Here is a 19,690-nt window from a genome sequence, read left to right on the forward strand (position 1 = left end):
AATGAACGCATATTAAATTTCCCGTGTTAACTCACCATCTTCCAGTAAATTCTTTGGTCGATAATGAGTCTATCGTAATTAACGTATATAAAATTTCCCGTTTTAACTCACCATCTTCCAGTAAATTCTTTGGTCGATAAAGACTCTATCGTAATGAATGTATATAAAATTTCCCGTGTTAACTCACCAACTTCCAGTAAATTCTTTGGTCGATAAAGAATCTATCATAATTAAGGCGTACCTGTTTCACTTGAGTAAACCAACGACAGGCGTTCTCATAAATAAATAGTCTTACCTACTCGCTAAAATAATGATTTCCCGAGCGTTTCAATTTACTTGAAACTCGGATGTAGTTATCAGTAGTTGCTGTTTAACGAAAAGTGTTGCGTTTTGTAAGGAAATATTGAAAGTGACGAGCGGTTTCTTCGTTTTACCGCAGATTAACTCTTTGCCTTGCAGCAGATGTACGATATAACAGTAAATTATTCCATGGCTGATATTTTGCCAGTGCTTTCCAATTAACCATTAAAAAGGGCGGGATAAATCTTGTTCAACTGTCACGGCAGATGTTTGAAACGTTTATTAGGAAAACTGCATTAGTTTTCCGGATAAAGCTGTGCTGCAAATACGCTTGCAAATAATGGAGCCACTAATGCAGCCAGTTGGCGAAAGTGGTTTTCGGTCGGAGTAAATCGTGTGTCACTAATTTCGACAAATACTGTTAACAGTGGAAATACAGACCTCAGCGCTGTGGTGGTTTCGCATGGAAGCTGTGTAATTACAGATCCATAAATAAAACACGGGGCGAATTGTTTGGAGCAATTTTATTTTTCCGGTAATATTTTCATTTACAGGTCGACCACCAGTTGTCTAATAACGGCAGTCGGAAGGTATAAATTATTACACCTGTCTCGTAAAAGCGAACTACATAAACCAAAATATACTTCATTAGTGTGTTTTTTCAACTGAAAACGGGTTTTATTTCACCTCATTATTATAGCAGAGAAGTGAGATTTTTCTTGAGAACTGCCTCTTTCGTCTTATTTACGAGGAATGATGTAGTCCAGTGAATAAAGGAAAATTAGGGGAAACAAATCGTGCAGATGCAGATTTTTGCACCGTTATAAGGAGAAAGTATTGTGAACAACATACTAAAAGTCCTGACCAGTGGGGTGTGAGCGTTCGGGTGGGGGTGGGTTTAAAGCTCACTTTCTATGTTTTTTTCTCAAATAACTCCAAAACTGTGGCTTCCAGCAAAAACTTTTCCGGTACAAAATTAAAGTACATTAAATTTCCTACAAAAAAGACTATATTCATTTTTCCTGCAGAACTAATAGTTTCACCGCTCAGGCGATGGAAAAATCACTGAGTAATAAAAATATCTTTCTAACCGTATAAAACTGAGGTTTATCTTTAAATGAAGTGGATTAAAAACAACTAAGAAGTTATGTACAACATCTAAGTTCGGGAGCCGTATTAAAAAATGAATTGTATTCTGGTTGTGTAACAGGGTGAAAGGCGTAGGTTGTTGTACCATGCCAGCCACAAACTTTTTTTCAAAGTGACGGAATAAAGGCTGAAAATATGTTATATGACAAACAAACAATGAAATATAAGTGTTGTGAAAACATTATGTCGTTAAAGGAACCAACGTGTTCATATGTAGCTGTAATAAAATCACTGACAATGTAAAACTATTATTATCATTGTTCTTGTTCTTTTGATGAAGGACACTTTCTTTTGTCTAGTTTTATGGAAGTAGGTCTCAATCGCCGGCATTGGTGACGAAATCTGTAAAAACGCTGCCTGTCTGCTCTCGTCTGAGAATGTAAGTGTAATTCTGCGGAATATAGATTCTAAAATTTATGTGTTACTTTTCATTTATCCAAAAAGTCATTTTCAGCTTCCCCATCCCATCATATCAATTGATTATCGGATTGGACGTTTGCCTGCAGTATTCCTTAGTCAGCGGCGATTAGACGCCTTTGAACTAACAGTAAATATAAATTCATATTACATGGCCGTAATAACCTTGAGAGCTGAATATAAATATTATTTATATCTGCAAGATTAAAGTGTACGTAATTAAAAGAATTGTTTTGTTCAAAGAGAGAAAACTAGAGCATTGCTCGAAATTACTGGCAAAGATTAACTTACTTGGCGACGTAAGGTCGTATTTCCATTCATTACGTAAAAGTTATTAATATCAAATGCAAATTAGTGAGCGTGAATGTTTACATCAGCCCCTGCCAAGGATATGGTCAAAATAACCAGGACACAAAAGTTAATATCATATGCACGTGTGCTTGCTTGTGATTTGGGAAAGGGTATTTAAACGGCAACGACAGCCACACAATTTATCTTTTCGCTTCGTAAGAAGTCAGTTCGCGCTCACGGTCGATTATTACCCGGTCGCAAGCGCAGCGACTGCCAAATAATCAGCAATAACAATTTCTATCGCGATCGCTATAATTTGAAGCGAGCGCGAATTTCAATTCTGCTAATGTGCAACACGCACACTAAATAAAATAAAAAGTAGGCAGGGGCTGGTATATTTTGGGTAGCTGCCGGATTGTGGTCACGCACTGCCCTCCCTCATAGGTCTGCAATATCAAGAGCTAGCAGGTGTTCTGCCATTGTCTCTACTGCACTACGTCACAAAAAGACACTACAGGGTGTTTCACAAAATTATTCCGACCCTTCCGTCCATCCTGTGCAGTGACCCGACATGCCCGAGGTTGTGTATACTTTTCGCAGAGTGCGTTAACACTATACTGAATACAAGTACGAGTTGATGGCACACTGTTCCACGTTGCCAGAGGAGAAATTGATTCATAGGTGTTCTGTACGGTAGTTGTAGTGTTCTTCTGTGAAAGGCAACTTTAGCTACTATGGGCACTGCTCGCTTTTCTGTTTGCAAACAGACTGTGGTCCCCAGCATTTCATGTCCAGATATCTTATGCGCGCAGACCAAATAACTTTATGAGCTCGTGTTTACATGCAGTAGTGATTTCTGGTTCATTAGGCGGGAAGTGGTTAAGTGAAATCTTATATTAAAAAAAAACCAACAGCTATAGCTGTCAACTGTTTACCACCCTGAAGAACCTGTCCAGTGTATAACAAGCTGCCAATATGTATTCAACAACGCAGATTTCATTGTCTGTACTATCACTTTCTCCAACGATTTTCACAACTGGAAGCGTATTGTCATATCGCTGGTTTAGTTGTGGAGTATATTTGTGGGCAGCCGCGTCTGAGAGTCGAGCGCGGGACACGGTACTGTTACGTTGTGTAGTGTGTAGCTCTGCATGTAGAAGCATTGTTAGTATTCAGGTTGAAGTGTTGCTACAAGTGCTGTTACAGTAAAGTGATTAAATATGGAAGTAATTTAGAGGAAAGTGCGTCAAGATGTAATTAGAAATGAGCAGTGTCGCCGATAGCGTATTTGTGTATCCTCTCGTTGCGTGTCGCACAGTATCAATCATCCGTCCCGTGTTCGGTCTCCCAGAATGAACTGATGTGAACCAGTAGAAATTAGTTACCATAATAGAGTGCAGTCAAGTGCTAGTGTCTTGCAGCGAGCGTGAGGACGTGCGTTCGATCATCGCGTTTCCGCATTATCAACAATGACCCACGCCGCGACGGTTACACGCATGCTCGTACAAGTGAGAACTGAAACTGAAAAATTAACTTTACGAACAGTGTTATATCATCACAAGCGGCAAGGAGGACTATTACCAGACATCTGTATGTGTGACGAGCGTAAGAACTTTCGTTCGATCATTCGGTTTCCGCATCATCAACAATCACCCGCGTCGTGTCGGTTACGCGTACGCTCGTCTGAATTATATTTTGGACTGTTAATCATCTAGATTGTTAATTGGGACAAACATTTACGATTTAGAGTGTAAACAGTGCAACCTGTGGTTTCCATATCGTCTCAGAATATAGATGTCAGCAGTGTGGAGCAGAACAGTACGACCGCCGCGGGATTACCAGGTACGTGGTGTGGATAGGGCGCACGCTCAAGAAAAACACGAAACGACAAACAGTTTAAGGGTCCCCCAACCCCCTTTGTACTCCCGGGCGTGTTACACAATGAGGGGTATCAAAAGCATCACTCCTGCCTCACGTCTCCCAACATCTGAAGAGACTGAGATGCTTAAACTGTTTTCCACTACAGCAAAAGTATTTTATAGAGAGGTTGCAGAACTTCAGATATTTTAAGTCAACCAGTGCGTTACAGACTACTGCTCTAGACTTGAACATGGTCAGTCACTTTCCATTATACATATTCACACCCATCTTGAAAGATATGCTGTGGATGTATGCTAAGTGACTCCACTCACTGCAGCTCCCACTTACAAGTGCCAGTAATTCCTAAACTGAAACAACATACGCTACGTATCTCTAACACAATTAATATCGAGACAAGTGCAGTAACTTTCTGGCCAGTTATTAATTTATAACCAAGTGACTGTAAAACACAATTACACAACTTTACAATACGCTGTCAGCGATATGCAGAAGCAAGTTGCTATATTTACCAATCAAATCTTGTTTCAACCAACGCTGCATGGGTCACTGACGTGCTACAATTATAAATTAAACGAACGGGAACGTATTTTACACAAGAGCTTACTTAACTATTGCAAATAAGTACCCACTTAATAAACTGAAAATAACTTCTTGATATATTTTTCTGTAATGCATTGCTTGAATTAAGTTAAAATATCTGAAGCTCTGTAATCTCTCGATGACCTACTTCTGTTGCAGAGGGAGACAGTTTCAGAATCTGGGTCTCTTCAGATGTTGGGAGACGTGAGGCAGGGGTGATGCTTTTGATACCTCTCGTGTTGTGAAAATCGCAGCAGACAGTGAAGTTGTTTGTTTTCTCACATCAAAGAACTGGACAGGAAATGCTGGACAGGTATAGTCCGCAAACTGAAGAGCGAGCAGCGATAGTGGTGGGAGAAGTTGTCTTAACGGCAGAACACCGCAGCTGCTCTACAGGATGGCTAAGAATCAATTTCTCGTCTACCAGTGCGATACAGTGTGCAGAGATTCACGCAGATTCAGTCCGTATGCGTTTTATTGTGTTAGCATTGTCTGTATATATCTGCACTCCTTGTAGTGTTAACTCTTTTCTGCGCATGTCTGCGAACTGCGTCGCCAGAGCTTCATAAGAGGCGATGTGGAAGGTGTTATATCTTTTTGAAACCCCCTGTAGTTGCTTCTTGTAACGTAATGATATAGTTAGAGTGGATAATCACCTGCTCGCTCTTTACTTTGCAGACTTACGAACAAGGGAAGTGCATGAATACAATCCGGCGGCCTACCTTCCCTCGCGTTTCCAACCACACTTATCCTTCATCCACCCTGTTACAGCCAACGGAACAAATTTCATCCCTCGGTACTGCTCTAATGCACTTATATGTGATACACACATTTCTTATTTGCTTTTAACCCACATCATTTAAAGATAAATTTTACACCACTGAAACAATATTTTTAATAATCTGGACTTTTCAACCCCATTAATCCAAGAGGAAAGATGAGTAAGACCTTTTCTTGTAGGGAACTTACATAGTTTCATTTTGCTCTGGGAAACATTTTCGCTGGAAGCCGAGGTTTTGTCGCACTTGCCTAATATAGTTAGGACCACCGCGAGCACGCAGAAGTGCCGCAGTACTATGTGGCATGAAATCGACTAATGTCTGAAGCGGTGCTGCAGGGAACTGACACCATGAATCCTGCAGGACTGTCCATAAAACCGTAAGAGTATGACGAGGTGGAGATCTCTTTAGAACAACACGTTGCAATACATCCCAGATTTGCTCAGTAATGTTCATGTCTGGGAGTTTGGTGGTCAGCGGAAGTTTCTGAACTCAGAAGAGTGTTCCTGGAGCCACTGTAGCAATTCTGAACGTGTGGTGTGTCGAATTGTCCTGCTGGAATTTCCCAGTCCGTCGGAATGCACAATGGACATGAATGGGTGCAGGTGATCAGACAGAATCCTTACGTACGTGTCACCTGTCAGAGTCGTATCTAGACGTATAAGGGGTCCCATATCTCTCCAAATGCACATGCTCCACACCAATACAGAGCCTCCACCAGCTTGAACAGTCCCCTGCTGACATGCAGGGTCCATGGATTCATGAAGTTGTCTCCATACCCGTACACGTCCATCCGCTCGATACAATTTGAAACAAGACCAGTCCGACAAGGCAACATGTTTCCAGTCATCTACAGTCCAATGTGTTCACGGACCCAGACGAGGCGTAAAGCTTTGTGTCGTGCAGTCATCAAGGGTACACGAATGGACCTTCGGCTCCGAAAGGCCATATCGATGATGTTTCTTTGAATGGTTCACACGCTGACGCATGTTGATGGCCAAGCATTGGAATTTGTAGCAATTTGCCGAATGATTACACTTCTATCACGTTGAATGATTCTCTTCAGTCGTCGTTGGTCCCGTTCTAGCAGGATCTTCTTCCGACAGCAGCGATGTCGGGAATTTGATGTTTAACAGATTCCTGATGTTAACGGTACACTCGTGAAATAATCGTACAGGAAAATCCCCACTTCATCGGTACCTCGGAGATGCTGTGTCCCATAGCCGACTGCAACACCAAGTTCATCCTCACTTAGATCTTGATCACCTGCCATTGTAGCAGCAGTAACCGATCTAACAACTGCGCCAGACACTTGTCTTATATAGACGTTGCCGACCGCAGCACTGTAATCTATGTGTTTACATATCTCTGTATTTGAGTACGCATGCCTATACCAGTTTCTTTGGCGCTTCAGTCTAATTCGTATGACTTGCAATATATGCAGTGAAGTAATCTTATTTGTTCCATGCCGGCCGCTGTAACAGAGCGGTTCTAGGCGCTTCAGTCTGGAACCGCGCTGCTGCTACTGTCGCAGTTTCGAATCCTGCCTCGGGATGGATGTGTGTAATGTCCTTAGGTTAGTTAGGTTTAAGTAGTTCTAAGACTAGAGGACTAATGACCTCAGATGTTAAGTCCCATAGTGCTTAGAGCCATTTAAACCATTTATTTGTTCCATAAATGTGTTAACTTCTTTCAGCATTTTTTTTTTTCAACAGAGGATGGTTTTATTTAAATATCTTCCTGGTGGTCTACAGTGTTAAAGCAAAAAGGAACCTTTGGTAGTAAAACCCTAAACCCTTTGATAATACCATAAAACGCAATTAAAATACGCTTGTAACTCATAATAGTTGCCCAAAGTTCTATACAATCTTCACCAGATTTTTCTGATCTGCCAGACTAGAAACACACATTTGTCGTTCAAACCAGGAAAGCGGTGTGCTGACCACATGCCCCTACATACTATATTCGCGTGTCGCCGAGTGGCACAGGATGACACAGCGCCTGGTTGACATTCCTTGGGCCTTCAGGGTCTTTGATTATAAAACTGTATATGCTTAAGTATGGAGATGGCCATTAATGACCGAAATGAATACCTTGTATCAGAATTTTGTGGTACACAACGAGAATAAATATAAATACCCTTCTGGATCACTGTGAATTTTCGTTGGGAATATGTTAAAATTTGAAATATTTATGGCTTCTCGATATGTTCTTACTAATATTTCTGTGGTGTCACCGCCAGACACCACACTTGCTAGGTGGTAGCTTTAAATCGGCCGCGGTCCATTAGTACATGTCGGACCCGCGTGTCGCCACTTTCAGTGATAGCAGACCGAGCGCCACCACACGGCAGGTCTCGAGAGGCTTGCTAGCACTCGCCCCAGTTGTACGGACGACGTAGCTAGCGATGCACACTGACGAAGCCTCGCTCATTTGCAGAGCAGATAGTTAGAATAGCCTTCAGCTAAGTCAATTGCTACGACCTAGCAAGGCGCCATTAGTAACATTGCATGTATCTACAGAGTCTCACTTGTATCATCAAGAACGATGTACCACAATGATGGATTAAAGTTAAGTATTCCAGAAGCTACGTTCTTTTCTTTATAGCATTCATTACGTATCCTGTTTCAGACCTATCTCTAACCGGCGTGAGTTAACGCGTGCCTTTCGGCTACTTCCTCTCATTGTGTCTAGGCTGTCTTGTCTAGACACAACATTTTTGGCGACGAGTAAAAACAGGGTCTTGTTCTTTCTCCTTGCTTAGATTACTTGTCATGGCTTCGCCACACTCTCCAGATGTACTGTCCGAATTTTATCGCTTGCAGAATCAGCAGACGCAGGCGTTATTGGATGCCCTTGGACAGCTCGTCCAGGGTCAACGCGCACTGCAAAACGATGCGGCCGCCGCCGCTTCATCGCTACCGCAGCCACAACATGCTGTTGCACCCCCGCTCCGGCCATTTGACCCAGCTATGGAATCCTGGACAGAGTGGTCACGCCTATTTGGATTCCATCTCGCCGCCTACAGAATTCAAGGTAACGAGCGGCAGCCTTTTTTTATTGGCCTGTGTAGGTGTGTCCACCTACCGTGTGATAGTGAAATTGTTTCCCCGACGCGATGTAGCAACTCTGTCCTACGAAGAAATTTTGTCGGCGTTAGATGCCTATTTCGAAGAAACAGTAAATGTCGTTGCCAAAAGGTATACGTACTTTCGTACAAAACGTACGGCCGGTCAGACTAATAGGGAGTGGGTTGCAACATTGCAAGGCCTTACTCGGGATTGTGCGTTTGAGTGTGAATGTGGACTTCCTTATTCAGATACAATGGTGCGTGATGCAATTGCACAGAACGTTTCTGATGTTCGTATATGGGAACAGATTTGGAAACTAGTTAATCCCTCCCTTCAACAAGTGATAGACATATTGGATAGGCAAGACACACTTGACTTTGCTCAGGACTCATTTGAAACTTCGCCAGCCGTGTGTCACATTAACCGGCCCTCCAGGCGCGCTGCACGGAACGATAAACAGCCCTCGCGCTCGTCCGCGCAGCTACGTGTGCCGCGCAAGCATGCAAATGCAGTGCTAAAATCATGCCCGCGGTGTGCTACTAGACATACGCGTGAATATTGCCCGTCACGCCAAGCTATTTGCTTTTACTGTCATAAGAAAGGACATGTTCAAAGTGTTTGCCAGAAAAAGCTCAGATCAGACAATCACAACCATTCCAGGCCCTTTGCTTCGCGCCGGAATCGAACCATGGACAATCAGGCTCGTGAACCTTCGCCCATGGACATTCATGTAGTTAATTCCACTCCGTCCAGTGTCCCTTTCTCTAACAGTGACTGTGTTCGTCCCACAAAATGTGTGCGTCGCCGTCGACGGATATCTCGTCCGGTCGCAAGTGCTTCTGTACCTGTATCAGTTCACATTGCACGAGACAGTCGCTCTTGTCGTCAACAGGACAATAAACTTTTTGTAGACTTGTACTTTGAAGGCAAAGTGATACCATTCCAGCTCGATACCAGAGCTGCAGTTTCATTGATCAATCAAGACACGTACAAACAACTAGGCACACCTCCGTTGCGTTCCGCAAATGTTAGGTTAACTACATATTCAGGCCAGAATATCCCTGTGTTAGGACAGTGCAGCCTTCTTGCTACATACAAGGGACAAACAAAACTTGTATCATTTTACGTTCTTCGTTCTTCTACTGCAGTGAACTTGTTTCGTTTAGATTTATTTCAATTAACATGTCTATAGTCAATCAGGTACTATCAGTGAACGAGACTGTGCCTTCAGCCAGTGTTTCTCATCTATGTGAAGAATTTGCAGACATTTTTGCTCCGGGCCTTGCTTGCGCTACGAACTATGAAGCACATTTGGAACTGAAAGTAAACGCGCAACTGAAATTTTTCAGAGCGCGCAATGTTCCCTACGCATTGCGTGATGAGGTCGCAAGGACATTAAATGATTTGGAGTCACAAGGTGTGATTGAATGTGCGCAATGCCTTTTTCATTTCAGCTCCGCTTCATCGCTTACGCCGTACAGGTGTTCCGTTTGTCTGGACGACGGAATGCGAACGTGCCTTTTGTCAGTTGAAATCGGCGTTGCTTTCAAATACTTGCCTTACGCCAATCGATCCCCAGAAACCCCTTTTGTTGATGGTCGATGCATCGGATTTCGGGATCGGTGCTGTGCTTGCGCACAAAGATGGATCGCATGATCGCCCTATTGCATTTGCGTCAAAATTGCTCTCGTCAGAGCAAAGACAGTATTCACAGATAGAGAAAGAAGCTCTGGCTCTCGTGTTTGGTGTTACTAAGTTCCATGATTTCTTGTATGGTCGTCGCTTTACCATCATCACGGACCACAAACCTTTGACATCGCTTTTTCATCCGAACAAGCCTGTACCTCCACGTACAGCGCAGAAATTCATTTGCTGGTCTCTTTTCCTCTCGCAGTACCGCTACGATATCTTGTATCGGTCCACTGCTAAGCACGGCAACGCCGATGCGTTGTCCCGTTTGCCTGTTGCTGAGGATAAAGCATTCGATTCTTCCGAACTTGCTTGCATGTTCATTGATTCGGAAACCGATGACGTGGTCGAATCGTTTCCGATTGATTTTCGTCGTGTAGCTATGGCCACAGCTGCTGACCCTGTCCTTGCCACCATCCAAGCGTTATCCGCTATCTTTTGCATTGAAGGTCTTCCACAGACTATTGTTACCGACAATGGCCCACAATTCATGTCCGCAGAATTTCAGTCATTCTGCACGGCCAATGGTATTCAACATCTGACATCCGCGCCGTTTTCGCCTCAGTCAAACGGTGCCGCTGAAAGATTGGTCCGGACTTTCAATTCACAGATGTTGAAATTGAAAGAGTCCAATTCTCGGGAGAACGCGTTGTTGCTCTTTTTGTCTTCGTATCGCTCTCAGCCCCGAGATGGTCGCTCGCCGGCTGAGTTGCTCCACGGTCGTCCTCATCGAACCTTGATGTCTTTGCTGCATCCACCGCATCAGGTTCCTGTGCAGCGGCAGCCACCTGCTTTTACTCCAGGCGACGTTGTATTCTATCGCCACTATCGAGGTTCACGGCGTTGGCTCGCAGGGCGTATTCTTCGCTGCCTCGTCCGCGCTATGTATCTGTTTTTGGGGGCCTCTGGTGAGGTGCGTCGGCATCTCAATCAGCTGCGCCTCTGTCATCGCACGGGTTCTGCCGCTCCCCGTCTGCTTTCAGCGACGGTGCCGTCCGGTCAGCGCCCTGGGGACCCATCTACTGGCTCGCCTCATCCCCAGGTGTTACCGACGCTGCCTTCCATTTTGCCCCATGGCGACGCGCCGCCGCCGCCGCCTGTTCTCCCACCGGCGCCGCCCGCAGTGGACGCATCGCTGCAACCGCCTGGCGCCTCCCTGGGTCACGCGCCGCCGATCGCTTCCCGTGACCAGATGTCCTCCGCCATGGAACTTTTGCCCGCTCCGGACCAGATGTCGTCTTCGCCCGTCGGGTGCCCCGACGCAATGGAGGTCGACCCTTCGGCCCCTCCTGTATCTCTAAGGGCGCATGCACCGGATGTTGACGTGCACCCTGGACTAGGTTTTCAGGCGTTTCCTAGCTCCCCTCGGACCGAATGGCAGGGTGCGGGTGGCACAGCCTCGCCTGTTGTTAGGCTCCCCACCTCATCGCATATGTCAACATCGGGTCCTCCCCACGGTGGGCGGAAGCCTTATAACACGACCGTTCGCCGATTTGCGGGGGAGGAATGTGGTGTCACCGCCAGACACCACACTTGCTAGGTGGTAGCTTTAAATCGGCCGCGGTCCATTAGTACATGTCGGACCCGCGTGTCGCCACTTTCAGTGATAGCAGACCGAGCGCCACCACACGGCAGGTCTCGAGAGACTTACTAGCACTCGCCCCAGTTGTACGGATGACTTAGCTAGCGATGCAACACTGACGAAGCCTCGCTCATTTGCCGAGCAGATAGAATAGCCTTCAGCTAAGTCAATGGCTGCGACCTAGCAAGGCGCCATTAGTAAAATTGCATGTATCTACAGAGTCTCACTTGTATCATCAAGAACGATGTACCACAATGATGGATTAAAGTTAAGTATTCCAGAAGCTACGTACTTTTCTTTATAGCATTCATTACGTATCCTGTTTCAGACCTATCTCTAACCTGCGTGAGTTAAAGCGTGCCTTTCGGCTACTTCCTCTCATTGTGTCTAGGCTGTCTTGTCTAGACACAACAATTTCTGTAAAACATTAGAAGTTTTAAGAAAAGTTAAGTTTGCTTTTAGTTGGGATTAAGATGTTTCAATAAAACTAGTATCGTCTATTACAAATAGAGTGATTCGCTGGCTGCATAAGTCTCGGCTCACAAATAAAAGATCTAGGGATCAACTTTCAGTCGCTCTGCAAGGATTTGTAAATAAGAATAATGCCAAGTTGCAGTGTAGTTCGGAGTCTACGTGTTGAGTTAACAGCGCTAGTAAGCAGTTAGAGCGGGAAGGCAGTTGTAACATGGGTAGATGGAGCGGTTGAATGAAAGAATCGCCTCTGCGGGGGGTAGGCGTGTGGTCTAAGCCGCCTGGCCACGGTTTGCGCGGCTCTCTCCCCCCACCCCTCTCGCCCCCCTTGGGAGGTTCGAGTCCTCCCTCAGGCATGGGTGAATGTGTTGTCCTTAGTGTAAGTTATTTGACTTAGGTTAAGTAGTGTGTAAGCCAAGGGACCGATGACCTGCCACAAATTTCCAGATGGAAGAATCCTGTGTCATAAATACGCTAAGTTCAGCCATAAAGTGTTTAATAGTAGCACGAGAGAAATATATCGTGGAATAGGGAAGTTGAATCGTCCGTGGCTTTTCAGATTGGATGAATTTTGGAATCTGTCAGTTTCATCAAAGTGAATGATTGTGATACAGTCAGGGGTGTTTCCTATCGTTTGGAAGTTGAATAAACTACAAAAATTGAAGGACATTATCTTTTATTTGAGAAGAACCTTGCCATCTTCTAGGATAAATTCTGCATTAAATGATAAGTCATACCAAATACCGTTATGCTAGTTTTTATGCAATCGTGGCTGAAGTTAATTTATCTGCCTGTAGCCCAATAGCTAACTATTAGGATCACATTCACATAATTTGAAATTACGGATGCGAATGCTTAGAAGTAGTGTTACTTAAAACATTTATTAGTTTTTTTCTTTCTTCAATAGCCTTTTAAAGAAGATTATAGCATGGAGCAAGATACTGCGGAAAACTGCATATAACAAATGTAGGAATACTACAAAACCAAATATTGTAAATTATCCGACTTTTTAATGCATTTTGGTAGCAGCTACAATAAAATACGTAAACGACTGCCCCCTCTTGCAATTGTTACTTTAACTTCATTTGTTGTACTGTTGTACGATACCAAGAAGAACAAAGTGCATGGAAAATCTATTAAAAATCAAACAAAATGACAGCCAGTTTTAAAAAAATATGCTAAAATTAATAAGAAGTTACAGAAAATTAGTCAAAAATAAGCGATGGCACATCACGCTAAAACTATTGTCGTGCACATATTGTATTTGAAGAGTGTACACAACCATCGTAACTTTTATTGCTGCTGCCATAGTCGCAAGAAAAAATTGTAGCACTACCACAATGTATCGATGAAAGTCACAAATTTAATACAGAATTTATTATCAAATAACATAGCAACTGGCGGCCGGTGTGGCCGAGCGGTTCTAGGCGCTTCAGTCTGGAACCACGCGATCACTACGGTCGCAGGTTCGAATCCTGCCTCGGGCATGGATGTGTGTGATGTCCGTGGGTTAGTTAGGTTTAAGTAGTTCTAAGTTCTAGGGGACTGATAACCTCAGAAGTTAGGTCCCATAGTGCTCAGAGCCATTTGAACCATTTTTGAACATAGCAACTGATATGCGCATTAAGACCATAAATTAATGAATGTGCTACAACTATACTCCAGACATGCAGAGATAATTTGGGAATGATAAAATAAGTAAAATAAAATGGCCGAGGTACATAATCAAGTAAATCAAATACATACATTTTACATCATATATTAAAATATGTATGATTATTAAAAACTAACATTACAAAACCGCTACATGGGGAAAGTTGCCGTAACGCAGAAAACTAATTGTCGGCTGGCCATGCCTTTAAGATGCACACTGCGGATTTAATATGCACAAATTAAACGGATAGCTCTAATTTTAATGGCCCCAGTTATAGATCCTAAAGTGAGGATTTACACAAAAAATAATTAACTTGACGGAATTGTGTCTAACAGAAACAATATTTCACCTAAGCAAGTTAATTCATTCTCTAAAAACGTCAATCATATGCATAAATCGTGAGAAAATGTGGATTCATTTACGAACACAAGGTCTACAAATTCTGATTAGTGGATTTAATTGATTAGCATTCTAACTTGACTGCATGACAAAGTATGCCCTGCTGATGCTAATGTTGACCAGAAAGTCAGTCACAAAGCTTGTTAAACCTACACGAAATGACTGTAAACCTGATAACTAACGACAAAACTTACACATCCCGCGCACCAAGACTGAATCTGAGACAGATTACCCATTCAGAATTCCACTGGTGTGGTCAAAGAATTCCATATCACGCTCGTGTTTCTGCTGATGACCACCATAATTATACATGATTTTAGCGGTGACTGCTGCCATTGTGCGAACGCCTCTCAATTGTAGATAAGGGACTGTTTACTACTGCTGCAGCTCTACTCTCTTCTCACCTTCTAAGATGCACTGATCTCCAACGTCCTCGGCTGCCATGCTCAAGATGCACACACCTCCGCATCCCCGTAAGAAATTTATATGCAGCCCTCCTCTAGGTCTCTTCAAGAAGTCTCTAAATTTTGGAGGGTTGTAATGCCCTGCTATCTTTTTTCACCAAACTGTGGTTGCACGCCAGTAGTGGAAAATGAAGAACACAGTGTTCAAATAGCTATGGTCTTTTTACGTACAAAACCCCATCAAAAGCAACACGTCATGATCTGAGATCAATCACACCATATAGTGCCCTTCTAGCACTCAAAAGCTGCCTCTTCAACAGCATCTCAGTGACTGTTGCGTCTGGTTGACTGCCACATTTCAATACAAGTTGTCATGGTTACATGGCTAAGTGGTCTCATTGTCACTGGCTAGTAAACCAGTCGCACGTTTTTGTGTGCAGGAACATGCCTTGCATCAGAGGTTCTTTGAAATTCCAAAAGCAGTTCAGGAGGCTAGGCCAATATTTCCTGCAGCCACGTTTCTTCCTAAAAGCGACAAATGTTTATCTGCAACGGCCCTCCGAAGAACATGAAAAAGCTTCCCAGTTCTGCTGCTAGCATCGCCACCCCAGCCTCAAGGAGCGAGGCACTACAAATAGGCAATATGAAATACACAGAAGCCTCTATCCCTGGCTTGGCTTCGGTATCTTCACTTCCGGGAAGTCAACGCCTGAGGCACCAGCCTGCTCTCATGCCCAAGTCCCATTTTTTCGTTGCTTTCTCTGTCCACCCTGTCTCAAAACCAACACATTGTGTCCTCCCACATACACAAAATTATCCAGAAACAAATGAGTCCAGCACCATGTTAACACTAGAACCGCCGGAACATATCGTATGCCTATAACCGCTGATGCGGTCATTTTGACTGCTATATGAAAATTATTATTTTAGTTCTCACTATCATCGTTTCAAATGTGTATTTTAGGTTTATAAAACGAAAATAAGATGAATTATACAATTTTTCTCAAATTTAATATGTTTTCCATTTTGTTACAAACAAGAACGAATTTTTAGAAACGTTTTATCTTACTAACAAACACAGTTTTTATTTCAAATTCTTTTAGTAAAGAAGCTGACGTATTTATTGTATTATAAAATTAATTATTGTAATATTTTATGGAGTGCAATTATATTCATATTTCCAATTCACATACCACAACTTGTTTGTAAAAAACTGGTTGATTTCTTTAGTTTATTTGCACTCACTGATGTGAATTATATATCTGTAGTAGCAGGAACTACATACCATGTCCTTAGTTACGTTCTCTGAACAAGAACCACAGACTCGCCGTTTGCAGTTTTTGCAGATATAACTTGTCTTATTCCTACGCTTCTTCATTTGACATTGTCTCCTCATTTTATTTCCTTCCACAGAGTTTCCAGATTCAGCTTCTGTGTCCACCAAGTTACTTTCCGAGTCCATGTACGCCATACGAAGCTCCCCTGCTAGCTTCAGGATATAATTTTGACTAGTGACTATCATTGTTACTTTCTTGGAAATGATCCGTGAATAGATAACTGCCAAGAATATTATAAAATACACAAACTGGTCATCTACGAGTACCAGATCGAACAGTGTATTTTCTTGTCATTTGATCCACCACATCAACAGCATATTTTGTATTGTTGTAAAAATCTATTGTTTTTGGTGTCTTTTTTTCGGACCGGTTTGAAGTTCAACTTCTGAATGCAAATTGCTATACAGAAGCACATTCTTGTTTCGTTTGCCTTGATGTACAGTAAGAGTACCACTGGAATGTTAGAAGACGTCTGAATCATAAAGATCAGCTTTCGTTGTTCCAACAATGCTAGTGCCATTAGTTCTCAACTTCTCGCTCATTTTCACTGTTTTAAAAAAATCGTCGGTAGCCAGGCTTCGGTCCTTCTTTTGAAACGGCTCCATCAACTTCATTACTGAACTTCCATGGAGAGTGTGATAACGTGATCTGTAACACATTGCACAGAAACTTTGAGTCAACGTCGACAAGAAGCAAAATTATATACCAAATTTATCTGTGCTTTTTTTGCGATGTACTGTAAGAATGGACACCTTGTTTTGCTCGGAAAAAGCTGGCAGTCAGATTTTCACCTGGAATATACACTCCTGGAAATGGAAAAAAGAACACATTGACACCGGTGTGTCAGACCCACCATACTTGCTCCGGACACTGCGAGATGGCTGTGCAAGCAATGATCACACGCACGGCACAGCGGACACACCAGGAACCGCGGTGTTGGCCGTCGAATGGCGCTAGCTGCGCAGCATTTGTGCACCGCCGCCGTCAGTGTCAGCCAGTTTGCCGTGGCATACGGAGCTCCATCGCAGTCTTCAACACTGGTAGCATGCCATGACAGCGTGGACGTGAACCGTATGTGCAGTTGACGGACTTTGAGCGAGGGCGTATAGTGGGCATGCGGGAGGCCGGGTGGACGTACCGCCGAATTGCTCAACACGTGGGGCGTGAGGTCTCCACAGTACATCGATGTTGTCGCCAGTGGTCGGCGGAAGGTGCACGTGCCCGTCGACCTGGGACCGGACCGCAGCGACACACGGATGCACGCCAAGACTGTAGGATCCTACGCAGTGCCGTAGGGGACCGCACCGCCACTTCCCAGCAAATTAGGGACACTGTTGCTCCTGGGGTATCGGTGAGGACCATTCGCAACCGTCTCCATGAAGCTGGGCTGCGGTCCCGCACACCGTTAGGCCGTCTTCCGCTCACGCCCCAACATCGTGCAGCCCGCCTCCAGTGGTGTCGCGACAGGCGTGAATGGAGGGACGAATGGAGACGTGTCGTCTTCAGCGATGAGAGTCGCTTCTGCCTTGGTGCCAATGATGGTCGTATGCGTGTTTGGCGCCGTGCAGGTGAGCGCCACAATCAGGACTGCATACGACCGAGGCACACAGGGCCAACACCCGGCATCATGGTGTGGGGAGCGATCTCCTACACTGGCCGTACACCACTGGTGATCGTCGAGGGGACACTGAATAGTGCACGGTACATCCAAACCGTCATCGAACCCATCGTTCTACCATTCCTAGACCGGCAAGGGAACTTGCTGTTCCAACAGGACAATGCACGTCCGAATGTATCCCGTGCCACCCAACGTGCTCTAGAAGGTGTAAGCCAACTACCCTGGCCAGCAAGATCTCCGGATCTGTCCCCCATTGAGCATGTTTGGGACTGGATGAAGCGTCGTCTCACGCGGTCTGCACCTCCAGCACGAACACTGGTCCAACTGAGGCGCCAGGTGGAAATGGCATGGCAAGCCGTTCCACAGGACTACATCCAGCATCTCTACGATCGTCTCCATGGGAGAATAGCAGCCTGCATTGCTGCGAAAGGTGGATATACACTGTACTAGTGCCGACATTGTGCATGCTCTGTTGCCTGTGTCTATGTGCCTGTGGTTCTGTCAGTGTGATCATGTGATGTATCTGACCCCAGGAATGTGTCAATAAAGTTTCCCCTTCCTGGGACAATGAATTCACGGTGTTCTTATTTCAATTTCCAGGAGTGTATGTCCAATGGCAATGAATTTTTTCCAAACTTTTGATACTACAGCGAATTTATCTGTCTTCAAACGTTCTGATCTTGTGTTTATGGCGAGCCACGATTACTATGTTGCTACGACCTAACGAACGACGAATGACAATATGACTGGAGACGCAGACACAATGGACATAAGTAAATTAAAAGGGTTTCATTACTGTGTGTATTATTGATGTTTAGAGACTGATTTTTTAACAGATTTAATCTCAACCAGAGGAAGAAGACATGATGTAAGACGTTTTATTACAATAATCAGTACAGCGGTCAAAATGACCGCTCTCGCGGTTCTAGCTATACTTGTTAACAGCATCCTAACCATTCTTCATAAAATAAATATATTTAGTACGGGTGATTCTGACCTTTAACCTGGAAAAGTCACTGAAGCTCATTGCAGTCTGACAAAAACTGCAGTCAAAGTAACGTTTTGAAAACGTATTGCGGTCCTTTTTGACCGCTCTGGCGGTTCTAGTGTTAAATGATAGGAACTGAGACTTATAGAGCTCAGTATTTACAGTTACTGTGAGCCTGTGTATTTTAACGGAGTAGGACGTCAAACTGGCCGACTTGGAGCAGGAGAGGCACCACAGGCCAATTTAATTTCCACTGTCTACACTTTTATAAATAAATTCATAAAACTTTATCAGCATGACCAGGAAGGATTCAGGATTGACTCTCATAGCAGTGGAAGTTCAGAAACACAACAAAATACTTTTTTTTACATGTGAAATTTCATCATTTTTTCACTTACTATTGGCTCCATTTGTTGCTGTAGGCACACTTTTCTTCATAAGTAAGAGAGATTCTTCGATGAATTTTGCACAGCATACAACGTACAGGTGTCTGAAACTCTAGAATTTATTTAATTTATGAAAAAATGAATGAGGTGTTACATGTTAAACTTCACGTTTAAAAAAACTCAAATTTTATAGTTAATTATCTCAATTTTTACCACAGTTTTAAACAGATCTGGAAAATTCTAGAGTTTCATACACCTGTAAGTATGGTTTGGATGCTGTGCAAAATTCATCGAAGAATCTCTCTCACTTACGAAGAAGAGCGTATTTACAGCAACAAATGGAGCCAGTACTAAGTGAAAAAATGATGAAATTTCAGGTGTAAAAAATTTATTTTGCTATGGTTTTGAACTTGTACTGCTATGAGAGTGAATCCTGAATCGTTCCTGGTCATGCCGACAAAGTCTTATGAATTTATTTGTAAAAGTATAGACAGTGGAAATTAAAATGTCCTGTGGTGCCTCTCCTGCTCCAAGTCGGCCCGTTTGACGTCCTACCCCCCTTAAATAAAGACATTCCCTATGGCACCCAGTCTGGTATCATAATCTAATTACAGATACGGTATTATTTTCAAACGGGAAATCAAATTTGCCCCCTGCGTTTCAACATAACTGATGGTTTCATGACTATGTAGTCT

Source organism: Schistocerca serialis, chromosome 8, assembly GCF_023864345.2.
Source record: "Schistocerca serialis cubense isolate TAMUIC-IGC-003099 chromosome 8, iqSchSeri2.2, whole genome shotgun sequence".
Lineage (NCBI taxonomy): Eukaryota > Metazoa > Arthropoda > Insecta > Orthoptera > Acrididae > Schistocerca > Schistocerca serialis.